The sequence below is a fragment of the Anthonomus grandis genome, chromosome 10 (genome assembly GCF_022605725.1).
Source record: "Anthonomus grandis grandis chromosome 10, icAntGran1.3, whole genome shotgun sequence".
In the NCBI taxonomy this organism is placed as follows: Eukaryota; Metazoa; Arthropoda; class Insecta; order Coleoptera; family Curculionidae; genus Anthonomus; species Anthonomus grandis.
In genome coordinates this window covers 14719963-14733706 of record NC_065555.1, presented here as the reverse complement: position 1 = coordinate 14733706, position 13744 = coordinate 14719963, and the positions used below count along the sequence as shown (strand labels likewise).

Below are 13744 nucleotides of genomic sequence, written 5' to 3'. Positions count from 1 at the left end.
AAATGAAAACACCATTGATTTTTTAAAAAGAACAGCCTATATATTTTAAGATATTTCGATTCCCTGCCTCAAGTTTTTTTTAATCATACTTCTCTATATCTATGTTTAGCGGTTTTCGAAAAAAAAAAAATGAGTGTTTTTTACAAAAAACCATATTATGTAACTTACTGTTTATTTTTTAGCTATTTAAGTTCCTAAAAAGCTTAAATTTTAAACACCACTTTAAGATACTATTTTGATTAACCTCTAATAGTCTGATTCAATTAACATTATATTGGGTTATCGAAAATTAGATTACAATAATTCGTTCACTAAAATGAGGTGAAAAGTTATTTTTTTTTAAATAGAATACCGGATAATTTATTTTATATTTTAATAAACAGTTAAAATATCTTTAATTTAATGTAACATACTCCTGTACCTAAGTAGCCGCGTTTTAGAAATAAATATTTATTTTCGTTAAATTTGATAATTTCAAATATTTTAATTTTGTAAAGTACTTAGTTAGCTATGGAAATGTCACAATGACAATAACTTTTTAGATATTACCGATATATTATGTTTTATAATAAACTTAATTAAAAAAAACACATGTAAAAAATTTTACATATTTGTTTGTATGTATCTAGATTTACAATCAATCGATAAAAAATAATATACATACTATAAATTTTAGCCTGATTCCTAAAATCACTTGTGCAAATGTTCTTGCAGTTGCAATGTTTTTTCAAAAATGCAAATCAACATGCAACATGTAAATACCGTCCTGATTTTAATAAATCACTCCGTACATATATGCCGAACCGATATCCTCCTTGATAAGCATAAACCTTTCTGTTCAGACATTTTAGCTTCGAGCGGTCGAATGCAGAATCACGAATCAGCCGTTATCACGTTGAATCAGAAATCGCCTGCATGCGCCCAAAATAAAAATAGAAGAAAAAAACGAAAATAGGTATTGTCAGTACGAAGAGACGAGACGGCCTTTCCGGTTAGGTTGCACATTTTTGAGGTGAATTTATTATTTTGAGAGTTTTCGCTCCGGTTGTTTAAGTTTATGGCGCAACTCGCTTTTCGTTTGTTTTTCTCTGTATTCAGGGCGTTTTGTTGATAAAAATGCAGAAAAGTAGATGTGAAAGCTTGCAGAAAATTATGCAAGAGATATGCCAGAACCATGCGTTTGAATTTAATGTTTTTTTTTTTACCAACTAAAAATCTAGTGTATTTATTTAAAATAGTACCTAACTCTTAATAGTTTATTACAAATGCTCATTAAATTGCCAAGAGACTAATACCCATTTTTTTTTTATTTTTTGAGAATAGTTTATAAATTGATCCTATGCAAATTCGTTAAATAGATCATCCTAGCTTAGATCAATTTAATGTACCTGGGATACTGATTTTTTAGTAAAATACTTAAAGAGTATTATCCAAATAATTGAAAACAGTTCGAGAATTTTTGGAATTTTTTTTGAGCTTCTTAAAGTAACACTAAACTTCCTGAAAAAAAAAATTCATATTAAAATTTTTTGAACTGTCTGAATTTGTGAATTTATTTTTTTTTTGCAGAAAAACTGGAATCTTACTTTCCTTCTGCTAGGCATTTTAAGCATTTTTTTAATAACTATAGGCATATTTTATTCCTTTCATGTAGTTTGGAGAAATTTTCTATTCCTTACAGATATTTGAAGACATTTTCTATTCCTTCCAGTTATACGAATTCATTTTTTATTAATTCCATATGATTCACGATCACAATAAATTTTAGTGACATCTGGAATCCTACAGGCTTCACATGAAGGGTACAGGTTAAAAAAACAGGTTGATTTTGAGGAAATCAATTTTTAATTTTAAAACCCAATAACTTATTATTTTATTACTTTGTATTGAATGTATTAATGGATTTAGTTTGTTATACCTATTTGAGATTGGAATTGAGAAAATATTAATGAAATTCCATTTAAAAAAATTTTTAGAGCAAAAAAGAAGAAAGTACAGATTGTAACGAACAAGAAGGGGGAATGTCACATATTTTCACTGTAGTTTTGTGGTACCATCAGTTTTTTATACACAAGCAATTCTAAAGCAAAACAGCAAAGGTTAATTCGAATTTCTCATTTAATTGGGAAAGATAAAGAAAAAATGCAAACACTTTTTTCTGCGCTTCTTACGCACGAAGCTTTTGGAAAGCAAGCCTTGTCTTTGACATTTCTGGTATGTTTTAATGTAGAGAAATATTTTCTAGCTGCTGGATTGCGACAGAATTTCATTAAGCGCTGCAGGTCATTGTACTTGGCTAGTGTTATAGGCAGTAGTCCTGCAAATAGATAAAACATCCTTAACATTGGAAAATAATATTATGTGTATAGTTAGGTACCTTTGTATAATTGGCCTGGTAATTCGAACAAATTGTTTGGTAAATTATTGATAAATTTTTTCTTTGGTATAATCAAAAAAGGCGATTCCCACATACCATTCTGCCTATGATGATCTTTAACGACTTTTAGTTCACGTATGGGCTGGATCTTCATTGGACACTTATTTTTGTAAAGTGTAGAAAAATGTGTAGTCCAGCATTTAAAAAAATCGAAAGTGATTTCCCTAACATCAAAAGGTTTTGGTTTAACTCATGCAGCTCTGAAAACTTCAGCCCATTCATTTGGAAGTTCCACACGCGACTTTTGCTGAACTAGTCCAAAATCCTTGTCGCATTCCATAAATGAATGTCCTCTAATGGGAAAACTGATCTTGATTTCATCAAACCTTTTTTGCACATGCACTAAGTGATGGAGGTAATAGATAACTGTGTAATTCTTATTCTGTCCCCCACATGAGTCGCAAAATATATCGAGGACTCGAACAATACTAGGTAGAAAGTTGTAAACAAAATGATGCAACATCGAACATACATCGTCAGAGCCTTTTCGACCATTTGTTTCAGGATAAGTATAGAAAATACTTTAACAAGTCGACAAAACATGAATATTAAAAGAGAATACAGATAACTGTCTCTTATAATAAACATCATTTGTGCTGATGTTAAGCACTGGCAGATTCTTAGCAAAATCCATGCATATTGCTTCTTTGTTCTCATTTACCCGACTAGATAATTTTGCAGCCTTTTTTCTTGAATAAAATACTTCAGCTTTATGCTTGTGAAGAAGATTTTCCTGTTATAGAGTAGTGATTTTGTCATCTAGTTGTTTTTTTCTATGGCATTTTCTGACATATTCTTTATTTTGGCTTCTAGGGACCTAATATTTGCCAAGTATTCGTCACAGATACTGCACGTATCCGACCTTGGGTAACCAAATGAAATGTTGAAGTCTCGTGAGAAAATAGATCTATATGTTTCATATGACACACAATATTTTTGATCTGTAACGGTATTTTTGTACATATTGTACATTTTTCTGATATTTAAATCTTCGGGCAGGTAGGTTTTTGAAGAATCCTTTAGGCTGTAATGACTTTGTCGTCCTTTGAAAGAACTAATATGATGGACTACTAGATCTTTAGCTTCCTGTTTCAGCTTACGAGGCCTATTTAAGTGTTTTCCTCGTTTATCAATTGGGGCGCTACCAATCATTTTTAAAGATTTCTGGAGAATTTTAAGCTTTTTTTTGGTTATACCATGTAAGGAAAGAAAAGCCTTAAAACAAACTGGTACTTCTGTTGTCTCACTATCTAAAGAGATTCTGACACGATAAGCAAATGAACTCTCATGTAATCTTGCGACCTCTTCTGCGTTGCGTGGACGTCGCTTTTGTACAGGACAGACACTAATAAGTCCACACAAATAGATGTTTTGCTCATCCACGGATTTTAATAAATTAAACTCACTTATTATCTTTTGTCTTGCACTAAGTGGAACTTTATCAAAACACTTGAGACGTTTACTTTGGCAGTCGCTTCCTGTCACGTGATTTTGTAGGTTAAGTTTTTTAATAACATCGGTTAGTCTTCCGTAACTTTTTCTCTTTTTTCCCTGAACTGGCATAACAACAAAGTCTTCACTGTCACTGACACTTGGATTTTTTTATACTGTTCATTAGCACTACAATAATAAAATACGACTTCTCACTTATATTTCCACAGGTTTGACGAACAATAAATAAATACCAGACTAATAACATAAACATAAACACTAGACTTTTCTAATCCCGGCTATAGACTGTTTACCCAATAAGGGCAATTCATTATTCCAAATATAAAAACATTATTTAATTTAACTATAACATTAAAACAAAGCATCTTATCTTATTTTTCTTTATTATCTTATTTTTTACTTAATGAAATTCCGACAAATTTTGCAAAGTTTAAATCAATTGAATTTAATTGTAATATCCAAAGGTCGTACCTGTTACAACTCTTAACATATTGAAAGTTTTAAGCCGAATTTGGTGTGATCAGAGCTTTAAAAATCCGCATTGGATCAAGATTTTATTAAATACTCTTGTTACTCGTCCGTCTGTATAAATGCTAAAGCGATAGAAATTTCGAAGACCATTAAGAGCACAAATTTAACTAAGAACTGATAGTAGGGGAGAGCGGTGATAATTGTAACAATCTCTTTAGTGCCACTATTTGTTACATTCATATTTTCATGAATATGAATATAACAAACTTTTATATTTTGCTCTTGTCCATAGTATTTTATCCTATTGTTCTATAGTTTGGTTTTCTACTATACTGTAATCATATTAACATCCTTGAACGAATTCAAAATAAGTTGCTCTCTGTGACAGCTAAGATCAAGATAATACCTTCTCTCCCTTGAGGAACACAGAATAAATTTTTGTTTTTAAGCTGCTTAATAATAATATTGATTGCTCTGATTTAGTTAATTTTGCCAAAGTGCCACACAAGAATTTTTAGAGATACACCAGTATTCTTAATAGGTCAAACAATGTGTTTTATCTCCATATTCCATAACCAATAATTATTATTTTATGCGTTTCTGTTAAATGAACCATTCTTTTGCTGACAGACAATAATTTCCATGGCCAAGCGTTTTAAAACAAAGTAAAGAACACAGATTTATTTATTTTTATCTATATTAGTAAGAAGATATATTGAAATGGTTTGTGTACACTTCTCCAATATCAAAACTAAGAAAAATATAAGAGTTGAGTGTTTTGTAACGATTACAAAAATTGGGTAATATACACACTACTAAAACACCCTGTATAATTTTTTTTGTTGTAAAAAATCCGCAATTAAAAATCCCCCTATTTATTTATAATGGAATTTACTGCATTTGGCCGATACACACTATATACACAATAATTATTAAAAAAAAGTCCCATCTCATACTGAAAAGCTCATTTACCACCTGCTACTAAAATGCAACCTAAAGTAAAATAAAACTACTGAAGGGGCGCTATGTAGACGTCACATCTAAAGTGCTCTGGCAACTCCCTTGGGTCTAACGTGCATATACCAGCGTATAATATATTTTAAAATATTTTGCGAACACGGCTTACATTACTCACGGCAATCTCCTATGTATGTACCGACATCATTACTCACGTGCTTTCAATTTATAACATGCCTAACTAATCTCTTGGGAGCAAACTATTAGGAGAGAAGTGAAATGATAATTAATGTATTTTATTTAAATAGTGTGAAAATAATAATTATTAATTATTATTTTCAATGTTACTGTCATAATATGAGTAAATGCATCCACACATGAAATTCTGAAGAAGTTATTCAGGAGGCATGGATGCTATCTAACAATCAATATTACGGTAATTAGTGCCTTGCTTATCATCAGAGTAAAATTGTTGAATTAATTCTATTTTATTTAGGTGTATGTAAACCTTAAGTACTGAGGTCCAATTATTTATTTATTTTTATAGTTTTAAAACATAGGAAATTCAGGGCTTATGAGAGTAGGTACTTTCTATAACCATGAATAATTTAATGAATTAAAATAATTAAAAGTTTTTTAAATAAAATTGGATAAAAAAAAAGTTTTCACGAAACTATATTTTTCTAGGATAAATATCCTAACCTTTAAATTAATAACCAAAATACATACAAATAAATAAATTAATACGTATTTTTTTGATTAATAAATGCATCAGCTATGTAGTAAAATAAACCATTTGTTTAAAGTAATAAATTAAAAAAAATATAGTTAACTGCAACCAACAATACACAATTTGTATTTGAAATTGGGGAAAAGTAAATGAATAAAAAATATAAAATAATGAACATATTTTAATTGTTTAGTTTTCAGCATTTATCAAATAAGTGAATTTATTTAATTTGTATTGTTTAATGAAACAAAATAAATAAAATATAAATTTGACTTTGATTAATTACTATTTTGAATACATAAAAAATACAATTTCTTTTATACTAATACCTTTATAATAATGAGCTTTATATAAGAAGCAATAAAAATATATTTAAAACAACAATAAATTTAAAACTAAAATTTGTTAAAACAATCCACGCACGTAACATACGTTTTCCGCGTGTGAGAATTGAATTAAAATATTTTCAATAAATAATTTAAATATAAATAATTCAACGTGTTTTGTTATTTTAAATGGTAAATTTCATCCCGAGTCAGATCTATCAATAAGATTTATTATCTCGGATGCAAATATATCTTCATTATTATTAAGTAAAAAAAATTATTTATTGGTCTTAGAATGTATTATTATTCAATTTAACTTCATATTATAATTTTCTTAAAAGAAATATTTTGTTGATATTTTCTCTAGTTATTAAAAATTGATATTTTTTTATAAACACATAAATATTTATAAAAAATATACTAATTAATTTAATTTCATCAATAGTAAAAATTTAATCACATGCTTTTTTAACCTCTCATGTCTATCTTTAAAATGATTTTAAGTAACTTACTTAAAACTAATAATATTATAAAATGCTATAGAGAAGTAAGAAAACTATTTTCCTAAATGTTACAATTGATCTGAGAGTAATAAAGGCATGTTTTACGGCTTATTTCCTAAATTTAAGAGATCATAAACATTTAACGTAGCATCTAAAGGGTAATTGCCTTTTCTAGTGAAACTCTCAAGAAATGAATTTTATTACTTAGTATCTTTCACCTCTAATAATTTTTTTAAAAGAATTTTATTTTATTATTAAAGTAATGAAATATTTTAATTTTTTTTTCAAGTTCTCCTAATAGGATTGTATTAGCCCTTGGAATGCACAAATGGCTTTTAACATTTAATATGTTCATAGTAATTTTAAAAGCCATAACCGTTATATTAAGTTAAATACCTTTGAAATGGCTGAAAACACGCGATTTCTTGAGTAAAAAAATCGTTAAGAGGATAAAAAAAGTTTAACATTTAATTTTTCTTTTTTATCAAATTATCGAGAAAATCAGGAAAATCTTGCTGTTATTACGAGCCATATTGAGATTTTCTTATTTTGTGTTTTCAATAATCAATAAATATAATAATAAGAAATGAGACACGGTGTTTTCAAGTTGAGTAAATGAAATAAAAAAATATATCTTTTTTAAATCTATATATGATTTTTACAGAACAATAGAAGACCAAAAATAACTATATTAATTTCACAAAAATTATATTTTAATAAAAATATTTTTTTTGCATTTGTCGGGATGATAGTAAAAATAAAAATTAGTTTACCGGAATAATAAATTAAAATTACAAATAAAATTTAATTTTACCTAAATTAATATATAAATAATATTAATATCGGTAGATATTAACATAAATGAATCAACAAAAAATTGATAAATAAACTAAAAATTAAGATATTTTTTTTTAATTTGTATTTTTCACTTTCTATATTAAACGTAGCTGCAAAAAATAGAAGTTAGTTACAATTAATTTGCAAAATTAATAATTTTATAAATATCATTACTTTTTTTAGGGCTACAAGGATAATATTAGAGAAAATAGAAATAAGTTTTAATAGTAAAAATATAGTAGAATTATTTTGTTATCGCTTATAAAATATTTTTTAATAAATATATATTTTTTTATTACTGTTAGAATATTTATTGCATCATTTTGTAAAAAGAATTATTAAAAAATTTTTAATAAAAATAGAATTGGTTTTTACATTTTTATAAAAAAATATAACATAAATACTAACTCATCTTGTACCAGTGGTGGGTTGAAAAAAGTAGATTACAATTCATAGATAGCATTACGCCTTCGAAAAACTAATATTAGTAGACTTATAAGAAATGTTATTACTGATATCGATGAGTTGAGATTTGAAGTCAAAATGGTTCTCAAAGCCACCTAATGGTTCCTCATACTCAAATTTTGCGGCGCAGATGTAGAAAATGTCATAATTATACAACATGCATCTGTGCTAAGTGTAATGTTCATTTGCATACTAGAGTTGTTTTGTATAATATTATCAGAAATAGTAAGCGAATTATACCAGTGGTTTACTTAGGCACCAGCAATAAAAATTGTTTTTTTTTTGGAAAAAAGTATATTGAGTTTTTATAATAGCAACTGGTAAACAATAGCGTTAGACTTGATTAAAACAAAGAATTAGGTTAAATTTTAATAAAAGTTTTCAATTTGTACCTGGCGATTTGTTCACATACCAGGTTTTTTATTATGTACTAGTTAATAAATATTACCAGCAAGAAATAGTTTTTTATAGTTGATTTTTCCCTTAGTACTAAATGGGTGAAAAGCCCTAGCATATTAACAAGAAACTTTAAATAAATTATTGAATTAGTACACATTTTAAATTTACATTAGAGTTGTCATATACGTTAGGGAAAAATTATTTGATTAAAATTTAATATCGTTAATTTATATCCAAAATAAAAGTGCAATTAAGGAGTGAAAATTGGTATATTTTTAAATTAATTAAAATTATCCCTGATTTAACTTAATATTTTCACGGAGTTAAAACTCATTTTAATTACCATATAATTTTTATATAATTAAAACAATTTATAAAAGAAATTTAAATTTCTGTTGCTAAATTTACTTAAATTATTTAGAGGATAATTGTATTCTAGCTACCTTTTTAGATTCAATCAACCTAAACAATACGTAGTGAGATTTTGTCACTTACCTCGCTGGATACCCTCTATAGTAACAGGTGACATAAAACAGTAATATTTAAAAAAAATTACCTAAAGGTATCAGCTACTTTTACAAGAACAAAATTTTATTACTTTTATTTAATTAATTATTTATTTACTTATTTGCATTACTCGACAGATGCCACAAAATTGGTAATTACTTTTAAAGATGAAAAAGTACGAAGAAATTACTATTTAATGATGGTAAATAGAAAAGTAAAATAAACAATAAAAATAATTTACACGTTAAATACAAAAAAAAAAAGAACAGTTGTAGAAGAGGGTTGTAACCTAATTGAGAATCCCACACTTATAAGGTGGTTAAAAATAGCAATTATATTAGAGTTTTAAAATTTTTAGGCAACATATTTAGGACATCTATTCTGGTCTCTCTAAGAATTTCACTATGATTCGATTAACGGCAGATTACTTACCATTATCATCCATGTTAAATAATTGATGATTATTTGGAAGTTTTAGACTATTTTTATGTACATTTAATCGGATAAAATTAACTAGGTTACTGTTTTTTTTTCTAACAAGAAGGGATAGTTTTTAAATGAACTACTATCTAGCATACTTCCATAAGAAGCCATGTATTGATAGGAGCTATTATTTATGTATTATGCTATTATTTAGTATTGATTTTAAACGCATCTAGATTAGAGAGGCGAATACAAGGTGGGGTCTAACTATTGCATTATATAGTTTTGTTTTAGTGGAGATTTTAAAATGCTTATTGTTTCTATCTATTCTATTGTTTCTTCTATGGGAAATGCTAGTACTTCAAAGGCTTTTTTTGTATTGTTGGGAAAATGACTATTAAATTTTAATATTTATTTTCATATCCATCCGTTAAGGCAGCAGTTGTATCTGCCATTTTTAAAGTTTTAGAAAATTTTCTATGTTTAATCGCTAAATTAAATATAATATGTTTCATAGGAGCACCTAAGTACTCTGCCAGGCTTTTGTACATATAACCTGCAATACTATAAAATTAACTTGATTTTTTAGGTTTTACGGTTTTTATAGTTTTAATGATTTAAGACTCAGTTATTAATAAAAAACTGAATGAGCTATATAATAGTAGGAATTATCTAAACACATCATCACAGGAATAATCTACACAAAGTCTCGGTCTCAAAAGTATTTATTAATTATTCTGACAGTAGGTTACATGTGTTTCGCTCATATTAAGAGCAACATCAGACCTTAAAAATTGAATACAAACAGTACATGCTTTACGGTCACATTATAGACAGACATCGTAAGTCTTCTTGAGAAAATGGATGACTTCTTTCCATTTAATAGTAGGAATCTGAAGCACTGAATAAAAAGGCTGTAAGAGATCATTTTCTATGACTACTGGGCGTGAAAAGGTAAAGTCCAGTGCAACGATATATTAGAATGGTCACCCGTCCAAACACCAGCATTTTACTTGTCAAACAATGTAAATAGAAGGTGGATGACATTGTTTGGCAGCTTTAGCTGGTGTTTTGACGGGTGACCATTCTAATATATCGTTGCACTCGACTTTATATGTTTTATTCTTTATTTTCCCTGGTATTTATAATTTTTTTTTAAATAAACTAAAAAATATTTAAATTTAGTAATTACAAATTTTTAGTTTAACTTTGCTTTGTACGTTACATCCAAGTTAGTTAATAACAGTATAATACATTAATAAAATATGATTTTTTTCACACAATACAGGAATAATAAGTATATAAAGTATAATAAATTGTTTATAGATAGTTGATACAGGCTATAACTTCTATGAAATTTTTATAATTACCATTTTGTTTAATATTTAGGTTTATGAAAATTTATCGATTTTTTTATTAAGTGAAAAATGTGTTTTTTTTTTAACTTTGACCACCTACATGAAATTTATATTATAATTGACAGTAAATCTGTTTTATCAAATAATCAGTATATTTCCTCCCAATAGGATATTAATAAAATATATTAAAAAAAACAAACTGAAAAAGTGATAATTTTTAATCAATTGTTAATTAAATTAAGTTTATTTTTAATTTAAGAAGTTAAGTAACATTTGATGGGGATGATATAAAAAGATGAAATAATTTGTTACAAAACTTTCAGAAAGTAAGAATATATCAATTATCACACAATTTTATTTAAATGTTTTTATATATTTGAAGTTGAATAAGCTTTTTTTATACTTTATACTATTTCTTACTATTTGAAAAGTTAATTAAATTTAAATTAGCATAGTTCGTTTGTATTATTTGATAGTAATGCTGCTTTGGACTAAGATCAGGCAACTACATTTTTTTATTTATTTGAATTAAATTTAATATTTTATAAATATATTTTAAAAGTACTGCTAAGCGCAAATAAAGGATTATTAAAATCATAGTTTTTTTTTTAATTTTATTCCATTTTTTAAGATTAAAATAGAAAATTTATGTTTATTATATATTTTGCTATACAAGTGTCTTAAAATGCTTTTAATAGCGTAGAACTTTGCTACTTCTAAAGATAAAAAAACATGTAAAAATTTGTTTTTTATTGTAGACAATAATTGATATAGAATTAATTTTTAAATAACCTTTGCAATATTTAGTCTACAAAGACTACCCACAATTTTTTTGAGGTCATTCACACGATGTTTCTTTAAATGACATTTTTAAATTTAAATACAAAAAACAAAAAGTTTAAGGATAAATTTGTCTTTATTAGGTTGATATTTAAAAAAAAAGAAGTTTTTTTGTTTCTTGGGATTACATTAATCAGGGGTAGTTAAAAATAATTACAGAAACACAGTATTATTGTTGTTCATTAAATATTGTTTATTTAGATATGGCAAAGCTCTATTCCATTAAAAGCATTGCAGGTGATTTGTTACTATTTATTTAATTACCGTTAGTACAAATTGTATTCGTTAAATTTTTCGGATTATTTTATTTGCCTAATTACATGCATTTGAAAAAATTAAACTGTTATAAATAACCCTAAATAAATTTAGTTTAGTTAAAAAATGGTTTATTAAGAATTGAATCCTATATAAGCAAAACCCGACAAATTCACTTTTGGTCAAAAATGAGGTTATTGTTTTGAACTGTTTACATAATAAAAATCTGCAGATTTAAATGGGTTTGTGGTATCAAAAACCATCAAAATACGTTGAAATTTAAAGTGAAATATAAGCTATAGTTTCAAAATCCGCCAATAAAAGTATTTTGTACTTTTATTTAATTATTGCCAATTTTTCTATTAAATAATAAGTTTGAAGTGCCTAAAACTCTATGAAATGGAATTGACAGAGTCTATAAAACCTACGACGCCTCCCTTAGCAAGAAATAGAGTGGCTAAACCAGAAACTTGGAAGAGAATACGAGAGCAAAATGAGAGGTAAGTTTTTTTTATAACTTATTGACAGTATTTTGCATAATATTCAATGTTCTAGATATAAGAATAAAAGTGTGCCGGAGTATCCAAAATGTAAACACGCGACAAAAACTTATCGTTGCAGTTCATTGTCAATGTACGATGTTTCAAATTTTCATAAAACTTTTCACAAAACTAAAATTGAGCAAGACAACCTAATTTTAAAGCACTGCCTGATTAGAGATATTAAACGCAAAAGGACCCAAAATGAAAAGGGCGCGTCTAAACAAAGAAAAAAAAGAAGTTTTGTTTGTAAAGTTGATCGATTTAGATCTGACTTAGAAGTGCAAAATTTAAAGAAAGCTTGTAAGGAAACAGTAAAACCTACTGGACATTAGCACTTCTGATTTAATGCATGCAAGAGGTGCATATTGAATCGCACTAGTTCTGAAAAGGTTACGATTCGAGGAGAGCAGTCCTATAAATCAGATCTGGGTGTTTTCAAATCAGTCTTAAAAAAGGACAAGCCACCAACCGACATAAAACCAGTATTAGTGTAACAGGGTATACTGCCAAATCCTAAAAAGTTAAAGGATGAACACTCCTCACCAAACATTATGGAGATTAATGGAAAGAACTGAATGATTTGGAATACTATAAGAATATTCTTGAAAAATACGAATTGGAAAATTTAGGGAACATGGAAATTCCAGAAAATGAAGAGAATTTGTGTAAAAACATGCCTTATTTAAGTGATTTGTTAGTTTAAACTATTTTTTAAATAATGTCGCTATAAGTATATATGTTTGTTAAATTTTTCCGTAATAAAATACGTATTTCAAAAACAAAGGTTTTTTTTTACAAAATTCGACAAATCCACTATGGTCAGTTTTAAAACCCGACAAAAAAAACTTAATTTCAAATAGCTTTACACTAAGATGTTTTTCCAGGTTGAATTGTTCAAAACTAAATGCTTGATGACTTACTTTATGTATATAAAGATGTAATAGAAAGGTGTTTGCCCAGGAATCTCAGAGCGGCGAATTTTATCAGAAATTGGTCGATGGCATTTTTGGTAAGATAGAGGAAAAATTTAAGGAAAAACTAAAGAATGTGGAACAAGAACTTTCATCGACAAAAAAAGAAGTTAACGACCTACGCATAGCTAATAAAACTTTATTACGCATGGTAGATTCCCAGGAGCAGCACTCAAGGCGTCGTAATGTCCGCATCCTTGGATTTCAAAGTCCCCCCGACGAAACGGAATTAAACTTAAAGCAAAAGGTTTTAAATTTTCTGCAAAGCAAA

At 27.2% G+C, this 13744-nt stretch overlaps 1 protein-coding gene across 4 annotated transcripts in view; it reads right to left on the bottom strand.

The window, feature by feature from the left end:
* The window catches only part of LOC126741286 (probable G-protein coupled receptor No18), a 510980-nt gene that overhangs the window by 278675 nt on the left and 218561 nt on the right, over positions 1-13744 (bottom strand). The window lies entirely within an intron of this gene.